We start from the raw sequence: 12,549 nt of genomic DNA, 5'->3' as shown, positions 1-12,549 counted from the left end.
TGCTTGTGTAGTGTTAAGTGTACGCAAGCCCAGGCATTCAAATTCAACTTGAAACAAGATCATTTACATCATGCTTTGTTCATCTTCCGCAACCGGAAGTTCAAGATTCAAGATTCAAGATTCAAGAGTTTTATTATCAAATGCACAGAGATAACATTAAGCAGTCGCTGGCAATGAAATGCTTGAGTCACAGGCCTCTTCTAACAATGCTCAATAATTAAAAAACAAAAACAAAATTTAAATAAAATGATATAAAATAGAATATACATTTTTTAAATATGAAATAAAATATATATATATAAATATTTATATATACAGCTGTAGAAAGAGAAAACAGTAGTGCAATTATGTGCAATAGTGCAAATATGCCACGGTGCTTATTTAGTGGAGTTATTGCAGTTCGAAGGAGTTTAAAAGTCTTATGGCCTGTGGGATGAAACTGTCTCTGAGCCTGGTGGTGCTGGCCCGGATGCTGCGGTACTGCGGCCAGACGGCAGCAGGCAAAAATGTTTATTGCTGGGGTGAAAGGGTCTTCATAATCCGGTTGCTCTTCTTCCTGCACTGCTGGGTGTAGAGGTCCTCCATGGATGGTAGCGCCTTCCTGGTGATGTGCTGGGCAGACTTCACCACCCTCTGTAAAGCCTTACGGTTCAGGGCGGTGCCATACCAGGCGGTGATGCAGCCACTCAGGATGCTCTCTATGGTGCACCTGTAGAAGTTGCAGAGAATCCTGTCATCCATGTGGAGCTTACGCAGCTTGCGGAGGAAGAAGAGTCGCTCCTTGGCCGTCTTCCTGATGGAGTCTGTGTGATGGGTCAAGGACAGGTCATCACTGATGTGGACCCCGAGGAACATGAAGCTGCTGACTCGCTCCACCGGAGTCCTGTTGATGGAGAGGGGAGCTTGTTCTTCTCATCGTCTCTTCCTGTAGTCCACGATCAGCTCCTTCGTTTTGAACTATCCCTTTAAATGCATTTAAAAATACATCATTATCAACCTGAGAGAGTTTGTGTCCTAAAGTATAGGAATTGTAATTTTGTCAAATCAAATCAAATCAAATCAAATCAGAGTTTATTGTCACATGCACCAATGACAGCGTCATCGGAGCAGTGAAATTCTTGTGACATGGCAGGCAATATCTACGCAGTAGACGACTTTATAAAATAGAAAAATAACATACTATGTAACATAACATATAACATAACATCGTAACATATAACATAGTCAAGTGATGCAGCAGTTTACAGGGTGAGGGATGGGGGAATATTAAATTAAATAATATGAATATATGTATAACATCTAACATAGGCAGATCAAAGTCAAATGAAGCAGCAGTTTATAGGGTGAAGAAGTGGGGAATATTAAATAAAATGAATATATGTGAAGTAAGTGTATTTGTATGAGTGGCTGAGCAGAATGTACATGGTGACTGTTCAGAGGGTCAGTGGTGATGTTCAGAAGCCTAATGGCCTGGGGGAAGAAGCTGTTTGTGAGTCTGGTAGTCCGTGCTTGGATGCTACGGTAACGTCTGCCAGACGGCAGCAGTGTGAGAAGTCCACAGCCTGGGTGGCTGTGGTCCTTGATGATCTTCAGTGCTTTTCTAAGGCATCTTGTGCTGTAGATACCTTGCACGGAAGGGAGATGGCAGCCAATGATGCGCTCCGCTGTCTTTACCACCCTCTGCAGGGCCTTGCGATCAGCAGCGGAGCAGCTACCATACCAGGCAGTGAGGATGCTCTCAATGGTGCACCAAAGGTTTGTTAAAGTTTTTGCAGCCATACCAAACTTCTTGAGTCTCCTCAGGAAGTATAAGCTCTTTTGTGCAGTTTTGACCACAGAGTCCGCTTGTTTGGACCAGGTAAGGTCATCTGTGATGAACACACCGAGGAACTTGAACTCGGAGACTCTCTCCACTACAGCTCCATCGATGTGTAACAGACCGTGACCCCCCCTCTGCAGCTTCCTGAAGTCCACGATCATCTCCTTGGTCTTGCAGACGTTGAGAGACAGGTTGTTCTCTTGGCACCATGTTTCTAAGCCTCTGACCTCATCTCTATAGGTGGTCTCGTCGTTGTTGGAGATGAGACCCAGGATGGTGGTGTCGTCTGCAAATTTTAGGATGATGTTGGAACTGTGTGTTGCCAAACAGTCCTGCGTGTATAGAGAGTACAGGAGGGGGCTGAGTACGCAGCCCTGAGGGGCCCCGATACTCAGAGTCAGTGAAGAGAAGGTGTGGTTGCCCATTCTCACCACCTGGGGTCTGCTCGTCAGGAAGTCCAAGATCCAGTTACACAGGGGGGTTATAAGACCCAGGCTCCTGAGCTTGGGGACGAGTTTGGCAGGCACAATTGTGTTGAACGCGGAGCTGTAGTCCACGAACAGCATCCTCACATATGTGTTGGCTTTTTCCAGGTGGGAGAGGGTGGTGTGTGTTGCCAGGGCGATTGCATCATCCGTGGATCGGTTATGGCGGTATGCAAATTGGGAGGGGTCAGGGTGCTCGGAAGGGTCGAGCAGATGCGGGTTTTGACCAGCCGCTCGAAGCACTTCATCATGGTGGAGGTCAGTGCTACAGGGCGGTAGTCATTTAAACAGGTGATGGATGATTTCTTGGGTATGGGGATGATGGTGGCCTGCTTGAAGCAGGTGGGGACTGTTGATAGTTGTAGGGAGAGGTTGAATATGGAGGTGAAGACCTCTGCTAGCTGTTCGGCGCACCCCCTGAGGACACGGCCTGGAACTCCATCGGGCCCAGATGACTTTCGAGGCTTCACTCTTTGAAGCTCTCGCCTCACGTCAGCCACGGTCAGGGACAGAGTGCAGTCATCGTGTTGGTCCTCAGCCAGTCTCGCAGATGGAAGGGTGTTGGTTGCCTCAAACCGTGCGTAGAAGGTGTTGAGGTCATCAGGTAGGGAGGCAGCATGCTGATCATCACTGCTATTTCTCCCTTTATAGCCAGTGATGTGTCGCAGGCCACTCCACAAGCGTCGGGGGTCAGAGCTGAGGTAGTTGGATTCCAGCTTGTCCCTGTAGTCTCTTTTTCCATCTCTGATGGCCCTCCGCAGGTCACATCTGGACTTCCTCAAAGCCTCCGGGTCACCAGATTTATAGGCAGAGGACCGTGCTCTGAGCTTAGCACGGACATTACCATTTACCCAGGGCTTTTGGTTAGGGAAAGTCCTGACACTGACCCTAGGGACGACATCATCTATGCATTTGGAGATATATGAAGAGACAGTATCTGTGTATTCGTTTATGTCCCCATCAGCTGCAACACAGAACATCTGCCAATCTGTTGTTTCAAAGCAGTCCTGGAGAGTGCTAATGGATTCAGCACTCCAGCGTTGAACTGCCCGAAAAAAAGTTTTTTCCTGTTTTAGGCGCTGTCTGTAGGTTGGGATGAGAATAATGGAAGCGTAATCCGACTTCCCAAAAGCGGGGAGGGGTTTGTAGCTGTTCCGTATTTGTGTCATGCCTGTCAAATATCAATTGGCAAACCCTGTAAGTAGTACTGGACTGGTGAACTTTTCAAGATTCAAGATTCAAGAGTTTATTTTCCTATACACAACGATTACATTAAGCAGTTGCTTGCAATTAAATGCTTGGGTCACAGGCTCTCTTATGGCAATGCTCAGAATATTAAAAGCAGACAAAAAAATATAACAAAACAATAAAATAAGATTAAATAGAATTAGGGTTGCAAAATTCCGGGAATATTCAAAGTTGGAAACTTTCCATGGAAATATACGGGAATTAACAGGAATTAACAGGAATTAACGGGAATAAACTGGAAATTGTGTGGGTAATTTATACTAACTGTATTTACCTTGTCATATACAGACATAAATATTGACATTTTGTTTTGTCATAGGCTGATTTGAGCCCTGAGGAAACTCTTGACACTTGACTATATGCTTCTGCATCTTTGTGTCATTCTTAACATAGGTCTTTGCACAGTATTTGCAAATGTACACAGCCTTTCCTTCTACATTGGCTGGGGTGAAATGTCTCCACACATGAGATAGTGCATGTGGCATTGTTCTGTAGAATAAGATGAGAAAAAAGCTTGTAAAAAAACACTAAAGCAATGCCAGAGAAATAAATAGTTGGCCAATTTGAATCGTCTTTAAAAATATTTTAAAATTGATGGATAAATGAATAGAAATAGGATAGATGAACAGATGAACAATCCTCAATCAGCATGCTAATATATTTCCCCCAGTTATATCATCGGAACTTACCTGACTAGTCCTGCACACTACAGCAGGCCTTGGTAGCCCTGCTGTAGTGTGCAGGATGCTTGGAATTATCTGCGCATGTGATGGAGAAATGCACAGTGGAGGGTTGAAATTCACTGTGCAGCGTTTGCTGCATTCCATACATCTTTAAAATAGAGTTTTGAATGATGTTTTTATTGGTCAGCGTTTAATGTGTGAATTTATTTTTTTTTTTTTAATTCCCAAAAATCCCGAGCTTAATATGCTCATGGAAAGTTTCCAGAAAGTGTCCGCCCCTTTGCAACCCTAAATAGAATATAAAAATGTAGATAGAAATAAAATATACATATCGAAAAAATATATATACACCTCCAAAAAAAAAACAATAGTGCAAGTGTGTGCAATAGTGCACAGACGTGGGGAAAGATTTAAAGGTAATTTTTCATGAAAATGTCCAAAGAACAAAGTGAGGGAAGATCTGGAGACTATGCTGGAATGACAGAGAGCAGATGAGGCTTTGTGGAGGAAGGCTGGCTATGTTGTGGTGGCTTGAGTTGGTTGCTGGTGAGGATTGGCTGACTGTTGAACTCATCAGAGAAGAGTCATTAGCAGAATGAAGATTGAAGCCAGGTGTTACGGCCACAGACAGAAAATGAAAACCTGGCTCAATTTTGTGGCAAGTTCAGAGATTAAAAAAAAAAGAAGTTTATTTAGAAAAATTGAAAAATGAAACTAATATACTTTACCAAAACTATGAGAGACTGGAGGTCTGGCCAAAAATATCACAAGATGAGGAAGTCTGGGCCAGCCCACAGGGACCGTAGGACCCAGAGCTTCCTCCCCTAAACTAATACACCCAAAGATAACCCTAAACTAGAAAGTAAGAAAACTAGACTTCTGAAATAAAGAGATTTGAGAATAATAGTCTTTTAAGTATACTTAATGCGAACAATCATACAGCATGCGAAAAGCATTTTGCAGAGGGAATGACAAAGAAATAGTTGCAGGCATGTTCTCTTTATGCAAATGAAATGAAGGTGTTTGTGTGTGTGTGTGTGTGTGTGTGTGTGCGTGTGTGCGTGCGTGCGTGTGTGCGTGCGTGCGAGTGTGTGTGTGAACTATGTGTGTGAACTGAGTGCAGTGTTAATTTCGTTGACGAAAACTATGACGTAAACTATTCGTTAACGATCTTTTTTCCATGACGAAGACGAGACGAAGACGTAACGAAAACGGATCTTTGAAAATAAAAACTATGACTAAATCTCTTTTAACTTTCGTTGACGAGACGAGACGAGATGAAAATGTTGGTGGTTGACTAATTCACATAATTTTTTTAAACATCATCGTATCAGGCCGCCATGAAGTATCAGGAGCGGGCGAGTGAGTGTGTCTGTGTGTGTGTGTGTCTGTGTGTGTGTGCGCCCCAGATAGCGCACCGGTCCCGAGGCTCCGCCCCCGCCCCGCTCACTCGCTCAGAGAGACACAGTGAGATCAGAGCTCGTTCACATGAAGAAGCTGCTCACTGACTCACCGGCTGATTTTTAACTATGGAAACAGTGAAAGCACAGAGTTTCTCTGGTCTCAGCTGCTCAGAGATCAGCGCAGCAGCTTCTTGATCAGAGCAGAAGCTGCAGGTGGTTTGTACCGAGCTTAAGTTTCTGTGTCCGCCTCCAGCCTGACCTGCTCTCACTTTTAGTTTTCACATTTAAAACTAAATATATATTTTAAGCTATTAGGCTGCAGCTATATGTTTTTAGTTATTTCAAAATAGGGTACGTCATATTTCATACATTTTCCACAAATATGGGGAGGACTCAAATAGCCCTACAAAGTTCTGTGTTTAATTTTATTTAATTTACTCTTTTGAAAGTAATGGTTGCCGACCCCTGCTATAGACTTATGCCGGTAGGGATATCTAATGGACAACCTAAGTACTGCAAGCTAGACTCTTATGCAGTTTTAGACACAACACGGGTTCCCTGGGCCTGAGAAGGGAAGAAAAGGATTTAATGTGGCTACTAAATGTGATTAAAACTAGACTAAAATGTAATTTGTTTTCGTCAACTAAAACTAGACTAAAACTAAGAAGGATAAAAATGACTAAATGTGACTAAAACTAATATGCATTTTCGTCAAAAGACTAAGACTAAGACTAAATCAAAAATAGCTGCCAAAATTAACACTGACTGAGTGAATAGTAAAAATCAGTAGATAAGACCCAGACACAGGCTGAAGGCCTCTTCGAGGTCTTGGTGTGGCACAGTCTCAGATTTGTGGCCCTGATGTCATCTTGGCAGTTACACAAGCAGAAATAGTATGTATAAGTAGAGATAATATATTGTGTAGTATAATGGTAAGAATTTCCATTACAAATATTATTTCATTTACAAAATGCATTGAGTCATATTAAGTAAAGAAAAGCATCAGCAAAAGATACAGCAAAAAATTAAATTCATAGCAATGTAAATTGCTATGAATACCACTCAAGCGCTTTGAGTGGTCATCAAGACTAGAAAAGCGCTATATAAATACAAATCCATTTACCATTTACCATTTAAATAGTGTATATATGATATATCATCTTAGTCAACTTTTGGAGTTCAGAATTATCTTTTTTTTTTTTTTTAATATTTTTATTAGGAGGTAAGGCACAGTAGGACAGAAATCAATGTCAAATTTACATTGGGTATCATAAAATCTCAGCACGACAATCAGCAATACACAAAGACATTGATACCACAAAAACACTGCGCATCTTGATCAAGAGTAGTATATACAGTCTTCCTCCTAGGAAGTTTTTCTTATTTTATGGACCACATGAACGTGGTCCAGCAAACAACACATTACACAACTCAATGAAAACAACAACAATAATGATAGATAGATAACTGGAAATTATATTAAGTAACAATTAAGTATTAAAGCTGCACAGTATAAACAGATAAAAGGAAAGAAAAAATAAAATATACATAAATAAAAAATATATATATATAAATAAAATAAATAAATAAATGAATGAATAAAAAGGAAGAAGAAAGAGAGAAAAGAGAGAGAGAGGGGGTTCCGTCAATCAGGGGGCAGGGACTGGAGAGAGTGGAAGAATGTAAGAAAGGGAAGCCACTTACTATAAAATTTGTTAGAGCTGCCTTTTACTGAATATCTGATCTTTTCCAGCTTTAGAAGAGACATGGTGTCGTTGAGCCACTGAGTACTAGAGGGAGCTTTAGTCGACTTCCAGTGGAAAAGAAGGTGGCGTCTTGCCAGTAAGGAAGTAAAAGCTAAAATGTCTAATTGTGTAGAGGTAAACCGGTTATGGTTCTCTGGGAGCCCGAATATGGCAACATGGGGGGAGACTTTTATAGTCACTGAGAGTATTTTTGACATGGTGTCAAAATAATTCAGCCAAAAGCAAGAGAGTAGCGGACAAGAGTAGAACATATGGGTTAAATTGCAGGATGAGGCATGACATTTGTCGCATTTGTCAGTGATACTGGGATAGATTTTCGACAGTCGCGCTTTAGAAAAGTGGACTCTAAACACTACTTTAAACTGTATAAGTGTGAGACGAGCGCAGGATGAACTTGTGTGAATTTTCTTAAGAGCAGTGTCCCACCAGTCATCCTCCAAATTCAGATCTAGTTCATCTTCCCAGGCAGCCCTAATTTTAGTAACTGGAGAGCAATCAAAGGACAGAAGTTCATTATAAACTTTAGAGATGAGTGATTTTTGAAGTGGATCGTGGTTTAAGAGCACCTCCCACTGTAGGGTCGGCGGTGAGGAGGGAAAAACTGGAAACAAGTCTTTAGCGCAGTGTCTAATTTGAAAGTATCGAAAGAGATGAGAAGGTGGGAGATGAAATTCTCCTGAGAGATCTGTAAAGCTGCGAAAAATACCATCCTTGTAAAGATCTTCAAAACATTTCAGGCCTTTATTATGCCATGTGAGAAAGGTTGAATCTGTGAGCGGAGGTCGAAATAAATGATTGTTCAGTAAAGGAGCTAAAGTAGATGTTGATTTAAATTTGAAGTGTTTCCTAAACTGATACCAAATTTTAAGTGTGGAGTGAACCACTTGATTATTTGTGAAGCCAGAGAGGTTGGATGGAATAGAAGAAGTAAGTAGAGCAGGTAAGGAGGATGAAACACATGACTGTGCCTCCAAGTGACACCATGGCAGATTCACTGACTTGAACCAAAATGACATTTTTTGAATATGTATCGCCCAATAATACAGTTGGAAATTCGGAAGTGCCAATCCGCCATTGAATTTACATCTCTGAAGTGTGGATTTGCGGATCCTAGGAGCCTTTCCACACCATAAGAAGTCAGAAATAGTTTGATCAATTGTTTTAAAAAACTGCTTTGGCAGGAAAAGTGGGAGACAATGGAACAAAAAAAGAAATTTGGGCAAAATGTTCATCTTAACCGCGTTAATTCTTCCAATTAACGAAAGAGGTAAGCTCCTCCATCTTTGGAGGTCAGATTTAATTTTAGACATTAAAGGTGAGAAATTAGCAGAAAAAAGAGAATTTAACGTTCTGGTTACGTTGATCCCGAGATACTTAAAGCCAGAAAGACTCATTTTGAAAGGGACATCTGACTGTGTGAGCTGTGATGCTGAAGCATTGACAGGATAGCATTCACTTTTAGAAGTATTCACTTTATAGCCTGAGAATGAACCAAATCTCTGGAAAGCAGATACAATTGTGGGAATGGAAAGGACAGGATCTGAGACGTACAATAATAAGTCATCCGCATAAAGTGACAGCTTAAATTCTGTGCCCAATCGTGAGATCCCAGTAAAAGTGGAGGAGGACCTCAGAAAGATTGACAGGGGCTCTATAGCTAGCGCGAACAATAGAGGAGATAGGGGACACCCCTGTCTGGTGCCACGGGTTAGAGTGAAAAAATTGGACTGAATGCCATTAGTGGAAATGTTTGCTTGTGGTGATATGTAAAGGAGACGTATCCACGAAATGAACCCATTACCCAGTCTAAACCTCTTTAGTACAGTAAATAAATAGTCCCATTCAACCCTATCGAATGCTTTTTCAGCATCGACCGATATAACTACTTCAGGTGTTGTTGTGGCAGTTTTAGAGTAAATAATATTTAGGAGTGTTCGGACGTTAAAGAATAACTGCCGCCCCTTAACAAATCCAGTGTTCTCATGTGAGACAATAGTTGGTACAATGTTCTCCAGGCGATAGGCCAAAGCTTTAGCAAGGATCTTAGCATCTACATTTATTAATGAAAGAGGTCTGTATGAGCCGCAGAGATTCGGATCCTTATCTTTTTTTAAGAGGAGACTTATGGAGGCTTGCCTTAAAGTGGGAGGGAGAGTGCCATGTTCCAGTGATTCCTTATAAACAGCATGTAGTAAAGGGGACAATCTATCCTGAAATCTCTTAAAAAATTCCACTGGAAATCCATCAGGGCCAGGAGCTTTGTTATTCTGCATACCTCTCGCAGCGAAAGTGATTTCTTCTACCGTTAATCAACCGTCAATGAGTCAAGTTTTTTAGCAGCATCTGAGCTTATCACAGGAAAGTTGAGGCTATCTAGGAATGAATTCAATTCAGTGGTGTCAGGTGGAGATTCAGACTTATATAGAGAGGAATAGAATGAGTGAAAGACAGAATTAATGGTGGCGGGATCCTTATGCAATGAGCCAGATGAATCTTTTATTTGAGGGATCGTACGTGAGGCAGCCTGGCGACGTAGTTGATGAGCCAGGAGCCGACTTGCCTTGTCACCATGTTCATAATATGTGGAGCGTGATCGTAAAAGAAGTCGCTCTGCATCACTAGTGGTGATGAGATCATATTCAGTCTGTAATTCAACACGCTGTTTAAGTAAACTGGGAGAGGGGCAAGTAGCGAGTTGTTGGTCCAATTTGGTGATATTGATAGAGAGTTCTTGCAATTTGGCTTTACGGGACTTATTCAAGTGGGCAGAGTAGGAAATAATTTGTCCCCGCAAGTATGCTTTTAATGATTCCCACAGCAGTGAACATGAAATTGGTTCCATATCATTTTGATTTAGAGAGATATAATAATCAATTTTAGTTGTAATAAATTTGGTGAACTTATCATCTGAAAGAAGTAATGTATTGAACCTCCAAGGTGTTGAGTACCGGGGTTGTGAGGAGAACTGAATATCTAATGAAAGAGGGGCGTGGTCAGAAATAACAATAGGATGATAATTAACAGCCAGTACTTTGGAAATTAGTTTAGCATCAATAAAATAATAATCAATCCGAGAGAAAGATTGATGCATCTGAGAAAAGAAGGAATATTCCTTATTACGAGGGTTATAAAATCTCCAAGGATCAGTGCAACCGTTCTTGGACACAAAATCTGAAAGTGACCTCGACATTGAAGAAGGGGTCAGAGTTCGTGGGCTGGAGCGGTCTAGGTTGGGATCAATTACACAGTTCATGTCCCCGCCAATTATAAGGAGGCTGTTGTTCAATGAGGGAAGACGTTCAAATAGCTTATTCATAAAGTGTGGATCATCGAAATTGGGGGCATATATGTTAACTAATAAAATGGGAATATGGAATAGCGTACCTGCAACAATTAAGTATCTGCCGTTTTTGTCTGATATCACCTTAGAAGCTGAAAACTGAATTGACTTACTAATTAAAATAGCAACCCCTCTGGCCTTAGAGTTGAAATTAGAGTGAAACACCTCAGAAACCCAGGGACATTTAAGTCTGACCTGATCTTTAGTGCGCATGTGGGTTTCCTGTAGAAACACTAAGTCCGCTTTAAGACGTTTCAAATGAGCAAATATCCTTGATCTCTTAATTGGACTCCCCATGCCTTTAATATTCCAGCTCAATAATCTCATTGAGGACCCAGTGAGTGGAACATCAGAAGTATTAGTATTGGTGGCCATATGTTAAATCCTTAGAGATAGAAATAGACTGAATGCGGATCCTCAAGGAAGGAAGAAGAAGAAAAAGGAAGAAGAAGAAGAAAAAACAAAACAATAAACAAAACAAAACAAAAAACAGAGAAAAAAAAAAAGAAAAAAACACATTGAACCACCCCCCCTCCCCCCAATTGCACTTACAACGTCCCCATCCCCAAACGATGGAGAACCCAGTGCTAACTCCACAAGGAGTCAGATCCCTAAAACTAACACTTTCGGCTTTTTGCATAACTAACAAGCTTCGGGTTCAGCTCCTGCAAGCCTAGCAACATTTGACATGAAGGTACAACCAATCAAGACCAAGTTAAACTGAAAACCACATACTGTGTGTTAATGAAAATAAGAGGAAACAGATTATCTGAAAAGAGTAATAAATGTCAATATTAACTGTCACTGCTTCCTCAACGGTGTGCATCACTTCTCGGTTCTCTTACTTGTTGAGCGAACTGATGAATGCGCTGGCCTCCTCTGCTGAATCGAACCTCCTCTCCGCACCGTTGTGAGTGACCCGGAGGCGCGCCGGGTATAGCAGACCATAGCGGATCCCCGGTATTTCGCGGAGCCGGCGACGGACATCATTGAATGCGGCTCGGGCACGAGCCGTCTTCGGGGTATGGTCGGGAAAGACAGAGAAACTCAGCTCTCCGATCTTGATCCGTTGCTGGGTCCTGGCTCGGCGCAATATGTCCACACACTCTGTATGATAGTGTAGACGAGCGATTATGGGGCGAGGGCGCTCTCCGGGCTTCGGCTTCGGCTGGAGAGTACGATGTGCGCGGTCCACGAGAGGCTCCTTCTCCAGGTTAAACGCCTCCTTGAGCAGAGAGGAAACATCCACAGCAGCAGAAAAGGTGGAAAAATCTTCAGGAATTCCCACTAATCGTATGTTATTGCGCCGCGATCTCGCCTCCAAATCCTCGCATTTATTGTCCAGTTTTATCAGCTCAGTTGACAGATGCTCCACTTTAGCCTGTATGGTAGTAATGTCATCGGTGCAGGAGGAGAGCGATGTTTCCATTTCACCTACGGTGTTCTTCAGAGTACGCACCTCAGACTGGATGTTTGTAATGCTGCTGGATAACTCCGACTTCACTGCCTGTAGCTCAGTCTTGATGCTTGACAAGGTCTCGGTCAAAGCAGCTTGAAGCTCAGTTTTGAAAATAGCCGCCATCTCAACACGGAGTGACGAGAGGAGTTCGGCCTTGAAATCGTGTGGCGGAGCCTCACCGGCAGCTTCGACCAGGCAGGTGGAGGAGTCACTACGAGGCGGGGATGCAGTGTGTGCAGCAGGCCGTGGCAGTTGTACAGGTGGCTTGGCTTTTGGAGGCATTTTGGTCGGCAAAAAGACGGCTGAAATTCAGATTATGAAGGTGGGAAAAATACACACCGAAGAA

Source organism: Pleuronectes platessa, chromosome 6 (assembly GCF_947347685.1).
Source record: "Pleuronectes platessa chromosome 6, fPlePla1.1, whole genome shotgun sequence".
In the NCBI taxonomy this organism is placed as follows: Eukaryota; Metazoa; Chordata; class Actinopteri; order Pleuronectiformes; family Pleuronectidae; genus Pleuronectes; species Pleuronectes platessa.
Note: the sequence above shows the minus strand (reverse complement) of the source record.